Source organism: Leucopleurus acutus (assembly GCF_964270905.1).
Source record: "Leucopleurus acutus genome assembly, chromosome: 13".
Classification (NCBI taxonomy): domain Eukaryota; kingdom Metazoa; phylum Chordata; class Mammalia; order Artiodactyla; family Delphinidae; genus Leucopleurus; species Leucopleurus acutus.
This window is the reverse complement of record NC_139155.1, coordinates 20,826,881-20,839,199: the sequence shown is the minus strand read 5'-3', so window position 1 is coordinate 20,839,199 and position 12,319 is coordinate 20,826,881. Positions and strand designations below refer to the sequence as shown.

The 12,319-nt window shown below is 38.0% G+C and overlaps 1 pseudogene across 1 annotated transcript; it reads left to right on the top strand.

The window, feature by feature from the left end:
- Positions 1-1,039: 1,039 nt before the first annotated feature.
- LOC309970632 (small ribosomal subunit protein uS13-like) lies at positions 1,040-1,527 on the top strand (annotated as a pseudogene). Its single transcript has one exon. The product of its transcript is annotated as a small ribosomal subunit protein uS13-like (transcript).
- The last annotated feature ends 10,792 nt before the right edge of the window (positions 1,528-12,319 follow it).

Genomic DNA, 12,319 nt, shown 5'->3' with positions numbered 1-12,319 from the left:
AACACTGCTAAAAGAAATTGAAGAAGACACAAATAATTGGAAAGACATCCTGTGCTCCTAGATTGGAAGATTTTTTTTTTTTTTTTTTTTTTTGCGGCACGTGGGCCTCTCACTGCTGTGGCCTCTCCCGTTGTGGAGCACAGGCTCCAGACGCGAAGGCTCAGCGGCCATGGCTCACAGGCCCAGCCACTCTGCAGCAATGTGGGATCTTCCCGGACTAGGGCACGAACCCGTGTCCCCTGCATCGGCAGGTGGACTCTCAACCACTGTGCCACCAGGGAAGCCCTGGAAGATTTAATACTATTAAGGTGTCAATACAAACCAGAATGATCTACAGATCTAATGCAAATTTTTAGAATGGAAAAATCCATTCTAAAATTAATATGGAATTTCAAAGGACCCCAAATAGCCAAAACAATCTTTAAAAAGAAGAATGAAGTTAATGACACACACTTTCTGATTTCAAAACTTGTTACAAAGCTACGGTAATCAAAACAGTGTGTTACTGCCATGAAACAGATATACAGACCAGTGGAATTGAATGGAGAGGCCAGAAATAAATGTTTGAGTATATGGTAAACTTATTTTTGACAAGGATGCCAAAACCATTCAGTGGGAAAAGGACAGTCTCTTCAACAAATGGTGCTAGGAAAACTGGATAGACATATGCCAAAGAATAAAGTTAAAGACTTACCTTACATCATGTGAAAAATTAATTCAAAATGGCTCAAAGACCTAAACTTAAGACTTCAACAATAAAACTCTTAAAAGAAAACATAGTGGAAAAACTTCATTACAATGAATGCGGCAATGATTTCTTGGATATGACACCAAAAGCACAGGCAACAAAAGTAAAAATAGCTAAACTGAACTACATCACAATTAAAAACTTCCATGTGAAGGACACAAGCAACAGAGTGAAAAGGCAACCTATAGAATGGGAAAAAATATTTGCAATCATATGTATGATGGGGGTTAATAACCCAAATACAGAGAGAACTTTTAAAACTCAACAACAAAAAACAACCCAATTTAAAAAATGGACAAAAGGGCTACTGGGACTGCTGCCACATCTCTAGTAATCCCTGAGAAGTTCCAGCACATTTTGCAAGTACTCAACAACAATATTGATGAGCAGCATAAAATTGCTTTAGCCATTACAGCAATTAAGGGTGTGGGGCAAAATTTGCTCATGTGATGTTGAGGAAACCAGACATTGACCTCACCAAGAAGGCAGGAGAGCTCACTGAGGAGGAGGTAGAATGTGTGATCACCACTATGCAGAATCCACACCAGTACATGATCCCAGACTGGTTCTTCAACAGACAGAAGGATGTGACGGATGGAAAACACAGCCAAGTCTTGGCCAACGGTCTGGACAACAAACTTCATGAAAACCTGGAGCAAATGAAGAAGATTGGGGCCCACAGAGGGCTGTGCCACTTCTGGGGACTTTGTGTCTGAGGCCAACACACCAAGACCACAGGCCACCATGGTTGCACCATGCATGTGTCCAAGAAGAAATAAATTTGTGGGCACTGTCTGTTAATAAACAGTTTATATAATTTTTTTCAAATGGACAAAGAACTTGAAAAGACATGTCTCCAAAGAAAATAAACCAATGGCCAATAAGCATATAGAATTATGCTCAACATCACTAATCACAGGGAAATGCAAATCAAAATCACAATGAGAGGGGACTTCCCTGGTGGTGCAGTGGTTAAGAATCCGCCTTTCAATGCAGGGGACCCAGGTTTGAACCCTGGTCCGGTTAGATCCCACAGGCTGAAGAGCAACTAAGCCCGTGCACCACAACTACTGAGCCTGTGCTCTAGAGCCCGCAAGCCACAACTACTGAAGCCCACGCACCTAGAGCCCGTGCTCCACAGCAAAGAGAAGCCATCACAATGAGAAGCCTGTGCGCCGCAACTACAGAAAAGCCCGCACACAGCAACAAAGACCCAATGCAGCCCAAAACAAATTAATTAATTAATTACTTCTTTTTTGAAAACCATGAGATATCACTTCATACCCATTAGGATGGTTACTATTTTAAAAGAAAAAAAAAAAGAAACAAAATAACCAGTGTTGGCAAGGACATGGAGAAACTGGAACCTTTATGCACTGTTGGTGAGAATGTAAAATGGTACAGCTACTATGGAAAACAATATAGCAATGTCTCAAAAACATTAAACAGAGAATCGTGATCCAGCAATTCCACTCCTGGATTTACATCCAAAAGAATAGAAAGCAGGGTCCCAAAGAGATATTTGTATACTCATGTTCAGAGCAGTATCATTATAGGCAAGAGGTAGAAGCAACCCACATGTCTATCAACGGATGAAAGGATAAACGAATGTGGTATATACATACAATGGAATATTATTCAGCCTTAAAAAGGAAAAAAAGTCTGACACATGTTACAACATGGATGAACTTTGAGGACATTTTGCTAAGTGAGATAAATCAGTCACAAAAGACAAATACCATATGATTCCATGTATGTGAGGTATCTAGATTAGTCAAATTTATAGAAACAATGTACAATGGTTGTTGCCAGAAAATAGGGGGAGGAGAAAATGAGGAGTTACTATTCAATGGATATAGAATTTCAGGTTTGCAAGATGAAAAAATTCTGGAGATTGTTTGTACAACAATGTGAATTTACTTAATACTACTGAACTGTATGCTTAATACGGTTAAGACGGTAAATTTTCTGTTATGTGCATTTTACCACAATTAATTTAAAAAATTTAATTTAAACAAATGCATGGTAGCAGAGGTGCAGAGCCTAGCCCAAGGGCTTTTTTGTGCCACATTGATTCTCAATTCCTTCAAACAATTGCCTAACTCCCTGTTTGCTCCAAGAGAACATATCTGATAAATCTCAGCCTACAATAATCGTTCCCATTTCAGTACTGTATATGGGACCTAAGAATTCTGAATAATGTCCATCCCAAATCCAATGCTTTATTGGAGTTTTTCCATTTCATCTTCAGATACTTTCATGCCCTAAGATCACTTCTGCACCAATCTATAAAACCATGAGATTCCAAGGAGACAAGATTAAGGAAGAAGTTTTTACTAAGCTCACCAAAAAGTTAAAAAACAATAACAAAACTCTTGTCATTAAGACATTCCAGTTCAATGAGAACCATGTGGCAATTCTTCAACTATTAACAAGACTTCAACTTCCCAACATTCTATTTTTCAAGGCATACCTCGAGCCCCATAATCTCTATGAAACTACCTATTTCCATCCTCCCTACAAAACCATATTGCTATTTCAAATGTTGGTATTGTAAGCCCTGCAATATTGTATTTTCTCTTTGGTTACAAACCTTGGCTTCAAAATCGCGGTATCTTCACCACACCCACAAGCATTTCATGAGTGTCTAACATACAGATACTGCCTGATTTATGAAGTCAGTGCCTAGCCAGTTTTCCCTCACCCATTTGCCATGAGAACTATTTCAACTCTCTCAGATCCCTCTTCAAATTTCACTTGCTTAATGAAGCCACTCCAAGAAGGCAGTGAACTGGACATCGGGGACATAACAATGAAAACTGAAAGAAACTGTCGACCATGTCACTTTAGTATAAATTACTTCTCCTCCACCGAGTACTTTTTACCCTTGCAATTTCTCAGTCTTACCTTGACTGTCAGCTCACAAAGCTCAAATTATGTCTCTATATGCTTTTCTTCATCCGGAGCTGGATAATTGATATAAATTATCGTCCATTTACTTGTACTCACTGTAAAGATTTCCCTATACTCCTGCTTCTCTGGACACCTTGTGCTTGTACATTCAATATCATCCGATAATACTGGATATGGGCAATGTGAGGAATAGGGGAGGAGGGAATCGATGGGAGTTTTAGTTTTCTCAACTCTGTAACGATGAGCAATTATTGATTTTAGTTCTCAACTTCTTCATTTATTTAAAATAATAATAACAAAGAGATCTTTAAGTTTGCTGCTACATTTCTTAGAGTACATTCAAGCTGCCATTAAAGGGAGCCAAAAATACACTGATTTAAGTAAGATAAAAACTGTGTATCTCCCTTACAGTCCAGAAGTAGCCAGTCCAAGGCTAAAGGGATGGTTCTGCCATCCTCAACAGATGACTGGTATCCTGAGTCTAAAACGTCTTCTCAAGCTGCCACCATTAGGTCTGTATCCCAGCCAGATGAATGAAGGAAAGGTCAAAGGCAGGGCATACCCATTCCTCTTATGACTGTGATGTGGAAGTAACTCTTTGCCTCACATTGCATTGGCCAGAGCTTGATCACATGGCCATGAAAATAAAGATGGGAAATGTAGTCTCTACTGAGGTGCCCAGCAGAAATTCAGATGCTCTTTCATTAGTTTAGTACACCATATAATTTTTAGAATGTTAACTCTGAAGGGTCTGAGATTTTATGCCATTTGCAAGATAATAAGTTTCCCTGGCACAGTCTCATGGATATTGGCAAAAGACATGGGACTCCTGGGTCAGGAACAATGGTTTATGACTCATGGTACTGCAAGTAGCATGAGCATCACCATATCTGCCTCAGGTTACCTTGCCCTCCCAAGTCCCACAGGGGCAATGTGATGGGCTTGGATGGGTGCATGCCCACATAGTTGGTCGCACTACAGGAGAAGAATTTTGAATTTAGTGAATCTTTTATAGTGGCAGTAATGTGATTGCCTTTTGTGCTGGAGAAAGTCACATTCTCTATCTTCCAAGGCTGTTCTATAAACATCTTTATATATATAGTCCAGGTAACAATGAGTTATTACCCGACTCATAGGACATACAGAAATGAAACAGACCCATGGAGAGTTGTCTCCCGACATAGGACACTATTAAGAAAGACGCTATCACTATTTATGCTGGGACGACAGCATGAACAGGGACTTCTCCAGGAAAACCAGGACAATATGTTCATCTTAACATTAGTGGATCCTAGCAGTCTCTGCCACATATTCTAATTCTATAGTATCTGCCATCTGAAGGAATAACATGAAGGCCACCAGTTCTTTACGGACCAAAATGTATGTAAAGATAACAGTGCCCAAGGTAAACATTTTCAATTACCACAACTGGCTCCTTAAATCTAATACTTCTAATGTTAGGATCTTAAATGTACTTCACGTGATGTGAATGTTGAGTCATTTAAGGTAAGGACTCTAGACTAGGACACCAGGCACCTGAGATCTAGGGTCAGATTTTCTATTAGTTTGATTCCTGATTTTGGAAATGTCACAACATATTTTAACCTTAATTTACTTATTCTGTATAATGAGTTGTTAATGCCTTTTACGTCTATCTCAAGTTTCACTCGAACTCAGCCACTATGAGTAACTTGAGATGAAGGTCATATATAGGTCAGAGGATAGCCTTCTGGCTAAAGTGTTGGTAGTTCCACTAATGCTCAGAGCGCTCCTTGCCTCTTTTAGAAGATACTTCTTGTGTGGGCCACCCAAAACAATAACTTTCTTTCTCTTAAACCTGTTAAGTTTCGGTCCAACTTTTTAATAAATTCAATAGGAGCTAAGTGATTTCATTATACCCTGTTTCAGTTAGGTCACAAAAGCTGTGATTCACCTGGATCACAGCTTTTATCTCACGTACCAATTTCAGTGGCTATTCTGGAAAACTGTAGAGGAAGTTCCTGAGGCTGCCTCCATATGGACACAGGAGGAGAAATTGATGGCACTAGTGCCAATTATCTCCATCCTTGATCTGAATTCTCCCTCCTTATTTGTTACTATTTGATCCATTCCTTTTCATCTACCTGCTTCAAAAGACAATTAAAGAGTGCGAATCTCTTTAATCACTTCCTCAATAAAGACCTAAGAAACACGTTACTTACTGGATTATCTCCTTTTTATCCATGATCTGCAGTTAGTTCCACTAATGCTTTGGTGCCTTCTCGCCTTTCATGTTTTAATTATTTTTCAATATTGGTTCTGAACTCATTTCAAAATGCTTTATAAACTTTGGCAGTGGAGATGGGGTGGGGAGGTGTCTGCCTACACGCCTAAATTTCTGGTCTACAACTTTGCAGTATCTCCATCCACCTCTTTTCATTTTCAAAAACCACTTTTTTCTTGCAATTGTCTTTTTTTTTTTTTTTTTTTTTGCAAATGAGTCCTATAGGATTTCAGTTCAAACACTTGTCTAGGTCTATGTTTCCAATTGTGGTATTTTTAAACATAGACTCCAGGCTTCCTGTGGTTTTTTTTGTTTGTTTTAAATTGTCTTTTCAACATCTTCCTAATTAATGTCCTTATTTTAGAACAATTTCCATTTTATAATTCTTCATTTCATTTTCTTTTTTATTCAAAGTCATAACTGCATATGATTTACGAAACAAAAAGAACAGAAAACCAACAATTCTTATTTCCATGCCTCCCCACCCACAGAGTCTTAATCCCCAGAGGCAAACACTTTTAACTGCTTCCTTTTCATTTTTCTGGGGCACACCTTCAAACACTTAATTAGCACATTTACACCATGATTTCTTGGCTACTGGCCTCCTGCTACAGTAGATGAGGATTCTGCTCACTTACATCATTCCCCACCTCCCCAAATCTTTCTCTGTACATAGTTTTATCACCATAGTTTCTCCTCTCAAGACATCTGCAGTAACAACAAAATTAGTTAAAACACTATTTCTTGGCCCATAAATTATACACAATACCTCTCGGCTCCCTACTTTATAAGATGACAGGACACAAAAACTCTCACCCTTGTCTCCTCCTCTCTTCCCTTCCTCCATCTCTCATCTCCGTCAGCCATATCTACACTTTTAATAATAGCAGAGTGGATACTGTTTACAATCTGTCCTATAATCTTCCTACAGTTTCCCATAATTTGTCTATAGGCCAATTCTAAAAGATGAAAACCAATAAGTGGTATTTGATTTACTGTGGTCATGTCAATAATGAGCTACGTCATAAGCTAGGACTCCATTTTCTTTTCCAGTGTCGTCTTCCAATTACACTAAAATATACTTAGGATCAGTTCAATTGGATTCTCCTTTTTCACAGTTTATCAATTTCCTTTGGCATATCCTCAAACATTTCTAGACTCACAATTATACTATCTATCCTTTCATTCTGCCTTTCTTTCCTTATCAGAGACCACCGTTTTGGTGTCTTCCTTCTCTTTCCCTAATATGGATTAGTTGCTTTTTAGGCCTAGCACACAGAATTCCCATCACTGCACTCTGGTTTGGATCCTCTGTTTCCTGAGTTCTGTATTTTTTTTCCTGATATAGTCTCTTTTTTTTTTTTGGAGCATATCCTCAAGGAACTTTCTACAAAAGGGTACTCAGGCATCTTGGTCTGAAAACGTTCATTCTACTATCACCCTTGATTTACTGGCTATTATCTTTGAATATAAAGTGTTGTTGGTAAGGAATCTAATCTCACCCCTTTGTAGGCAACTTTTGTTTTAACCTCTCCATGACCCACTTTTTAGGATGGTCTCCTTATCTTTGGTGTTCTAAAATGTCACAATTATGTATCTCTAGGAGTCTCTTTACACATTCCCTATGCTTAGTCCTATCTGAGCCTTTTCAGTCTGAGCACTTGTGTTCTTTTTCTATTCTGGGAAATTTTCTTCTTTTCCACAAATTTGCTAAAGCCTAGTCTCATTCTCTCCACTAAATTTAAGACTCAGTTCTATCCCTATATTCTTTTCTATCTGCAACCTCTCGCTAGCTAATTTCATCATCACCTGTGGCCTAACTTCACCAATATACTGATGACTCCTGAATTCGTATCTCCAGCCTGATCTGCCTCCACACCTGTGGACCCTATGAATCCAATTGCCTATTTGACCTGCATGCTTGGATGTCTAACAGATATCTCATATATAACAAGGCCTAACTAAATGTCTTGATATCCCTTTTCATCTTAGTACCTATTCCATATCCATTCTGTCACAAGTCAGAAACAACATCCCCTTAAGTGCATAACAAAAATATCTAGAAGTCACCTGTAATTTCTTTTGTTCTCGCTCACCAAACAGCAGATCCAGCAGCAAATCTAAAATCTGTCCTGAATCTGACCACTTCTCACCAACTCCACTAATTAACACCAAAATTATCTTTTCCTAAGACCAGTATCACAAGAGTATATAATCTGGCATATAAATGCACATATCCTAGAATTCAACTGGCTGGCTTGGTTTCAAATTCCAGCTATACCACTAAATATCTGTGTGACCTAGAACATTATCCTTAATAACCCTATGCCTCAATTTTCTCATCTATAAAATGGGGATAATAAAATATCTCCCTCCTGGAGTTGCCATGTGGGGCACAGGATAAGCCTTCAACAAGTGTTCATTGTCATGATTATTACCACTATTACTGCAACTATTTCCTAACTAATTTTCTTGATTTCAGTCCTTCCACTCTCCAGCTGCTAGAATGTTCTCTGTCTCTCTTTTACTTTAAAATCATTATGGAGTATAACACACGTGCACAAAAGTGCCATCTGCATACAGCTCAGTAATTTTCAGAAAATAAACATCCGTGACCTCAGAGCCAGGTAAAGAAATAAGATTTTACTAGCACCCCAGAAGACCCCTTCATACCTTTTCCCAATGAACGCCTCCCATCTCCTTCCCCAAAGGCAATCGTTATTATTTATAACTCTATAATTTAGTTGTGTACCTCACAGTATGCATTATTTGCTATCTGGCCTCTTTTGCTTAATATTATGTTTGTGAGCTTCATCCACACTGTGTGCAACAAAAGTTCATTCACTTTAACTGGAATATAGTAACGTAGCACTTCCTTATATGAAGATGTGAAAACATTGTTTATTTAATCTACTGTCGATGAGCACATGGGTTGTTTCTAATCTTTAGCTATCATGAACAGTGCAGCCGCAAACCATCAGGTGTGTGGCTCTTGATATACATCTGCATACATTTCTGCTGTGTATGTAACTAAGAGTGGAGTTTGTGTCATAGTTGAGTGTATGTTCAGCTTTAGTAGACAATACCAACCAATTTTGCCAAGTGGTCGCATCAACTTACACTTCTGTCAGTAGTCTGAGAGTTTTAGTTGCTTCACCAACATCTGGTAGTAAAAATCTGTTTAACCTTGTTAACTCTGCTGGGTATATAGTGACATCTCACTGTGGATTTGAGTATCATGATGACTAATAAGTTTGGGAACCTTTCCAAATATTTATTAGCCATATGGATATATTTTTTAAATTTCACAGCTGGGGACCAGACATCCAGTTGTCACCTGACATACAGATGTGTCAGGTGACTGGAAGCACGGGGAAGGTGAACAGGGGCTACATTTCAAGAGGGAGCTTGAAGTCTTGAAGATAAGTCTACAATGATGGAAGGAGTCTGATTCAAGTAGCCAGATTCAGCTAAGTAGTCAAGGTCATGGTTTCTGAGTCTTGAAAGGCTTCCTGACCCAGCTACCCTGCCTACCTGTGAGGACTGCAGGGGAAAATACCTGTGAACATGAACTAAAAGAGCTTTCTCACTAAACGCTTAAACATCCCTCCCATGGGACCCACACACACACACCAAGGACTACACATAGTGGGTGGCACAGTGACACTACAACCTGGACATCTCTCAGTTCTGTTGAGATTTAAATCCCAGTGGTAAAAATATTAGCTTTGAGAAGACTGAGTTCAGGAAGGGCAAAAACAGCATTTCCAGTTTCCAGTAATGATTACAGAATTTCTGGTTAAGGAAAATTACATTTTGAAATTTCTATTTTGTCAGAAATGGGCAAATATTATTATCACAAGCAGAAATACAGGCCGAAATACTGAAGAAAGCCACAGTAGCAAAAAGAAAAAAATAATAAAAAAAAGAAAAGAGAAAAAATATCAATGAGATAACCACTACACAGCTATTAGAATGGCCAAAATCCAAAAACACTGACAAATAACAAATGCTGTCAAGGAGAAGAAGCAACAGGAACTCTCATCCATTGCTAGTATAAATGCAAAATGGTAGAGGCACTTTGAAAGACAGTCTGGTGGTTTCTTCCAAAACTGAGCATACTTTTACCATAGATCCAGCATACTACTGTTTATAGTAGTTTTATTCACAATTGCCAAAACCTGGAAGCAACCAAGATAGCCTTCAATAGGTTAATGGATAAATGAACTGTGGTACATTCAGATAATGGACTATTACTCAGTGTTTGAAAGAAATAAGCTATCAAGCCATGAAAATTCATGGAGGAAACTGAAATGCATATTACTGAGTGAAAGAAGCCAATCTGAAAAGGCTACATACTGTGTGATTCCAATTATATGACATTCTGGAAAGGCAAAACTATGCAGGCAGTATAAGAGTAGCAGTGGTTACCAGGGGTTGAGGGGAAGGAAAGATAAATAGGCAAAGCACAGAGGCTTTTTAGGGCAGTGAAACTACTGTGTCTGAAACTATAATGGTGGATATGTCATTATACCTTTGTCCAAACCCATAGAACATAAAATACCAAGAGTGAATCCTAATATAAACTATGGGCTTTGAGTGATAATGACATGTCAATGTATGTTCATCAAATATAACAAATGTACCATTCTGGTGGAGGATAATAATATGGGAGGCTATGAATGTATGGGGGTAGGGGGTGTACAGGAACTCCACACTTTCTGCTCAATTCTATAGTGAAACTAAAACTGGTCTAAAAAATAACATCTATTTTTAATAAAGAAGATAATCAAACCAGGAAAATCCTGTTGGAAGCACTTTGAAACACACACAAAAAAGAAAAAAAAAAAAAACAGTGGGGCTCAGTTCAACTAATACCAACAGATAAAACAGATATGCCAGTCTTCTGCTTAAACCCTTCAGTGGGTTTTGGGTTGGGTTTCTAAGACACTGAGATGAGAAGTCATGTGAAACAGATTTATTTGAAAGTATTCCCAGGAAAAATGTGGGCAGAGTGGGTCAATGGGACTGGGGTATGGGGGAAGGAAGCAAACAAGGGCACACTATCAAGTAAGTCCCACAAATGGTAACTTCCTAGCAACCCTACAGGGAAGACAAAGACAGTGTTGGTCACTCCTGAAACTCCCATTAAGACAGGGAACCTCTGTGCACTACTGATGAGAATATAAACTGGTGCAGCCACCATGGAAAACAGTATGTAGGCACCTCAAAATATTAAAATTAGAACTGTCACATGACCCAGCAATTCCACTTCTGGATCTTTATTCAAAGAAAACAAAAATACTAAGTTAAAAAGAAATATGCACCCCAGTGTTCAACGCAGCATTATTTACAATAGTCAAGATATGGAAACAACCTAAGTGTCCACTGATGGATGAATGGATTTAAAAAACATCACACACAAACACACACACACACACACACACACACACTAGAATATTACTCAGCTATGAAAAAAATGAAATCTTGCCATTTGCAACATCATGGATAGGCCTCGAGAGTATTATGCTAAATGAAATAAGTCAAACAGAGAAAAACAAATACTGTATGATCTCACTTATATGTAGACACTGAAAAAAAAAAGGCAAAAGAAATTCAAGTTCACAGATACAGAGAACAGACTGGTAGTTGTTGCCAGAAGGTGGGATGGGGGGAGGGGTTGGAAGAGAAATGGGTGAAGAGGGTCAAAAGGTACACTCAGTTATAAAATGAAAAAGTCATGGGGATACAGTGTACAGCAATGGTGACTACAGTTAATAGTACTGTATTGCATATTTGAAAGTTGCCAAGAAAATAAACCTTAAAAGTTCTCATCACAAGAAAAATATTTTTGTAACTCTGTAAGGTGACACATGTTAACTAGACTTATTGTGGTGATCATTTACAATATATACAAATATCGAATCATTATGTTGTACACCTGATTTTATGTCAATTATACCTCAATTAAAATAAAAAACAGGTTTAACAGCCCTAAAAAACAAACTGAAACTTCTGTAACTTGAAAAACACCATAGACAAGGTCAACAGAAAAACAACATAAATGACAGAAAAAATGGTTTTAAATATATAAATATTTCCCATACATCAACAGGAAAAATCTAAAAACGAAAACATGGTATTAAAAAAAAAAACCCACGACCTGGTAATCCATCCACTAAATCGTAAAAGCATTTGGCTCATTCAAATATGAAAAGATGCTTAGATTCACTAATAATCAAATGAATATTAATTAAAACAAAGAGATATCACTTTTTAATCTATAACATTAACAAAGATTTAAAAATAACAACAGTATATATGTGAAAACATTGGGAAGCAGGTACTCATATTATTAGTCAGCATATAAATTGGTACCACCTTTTGGAAAGTAA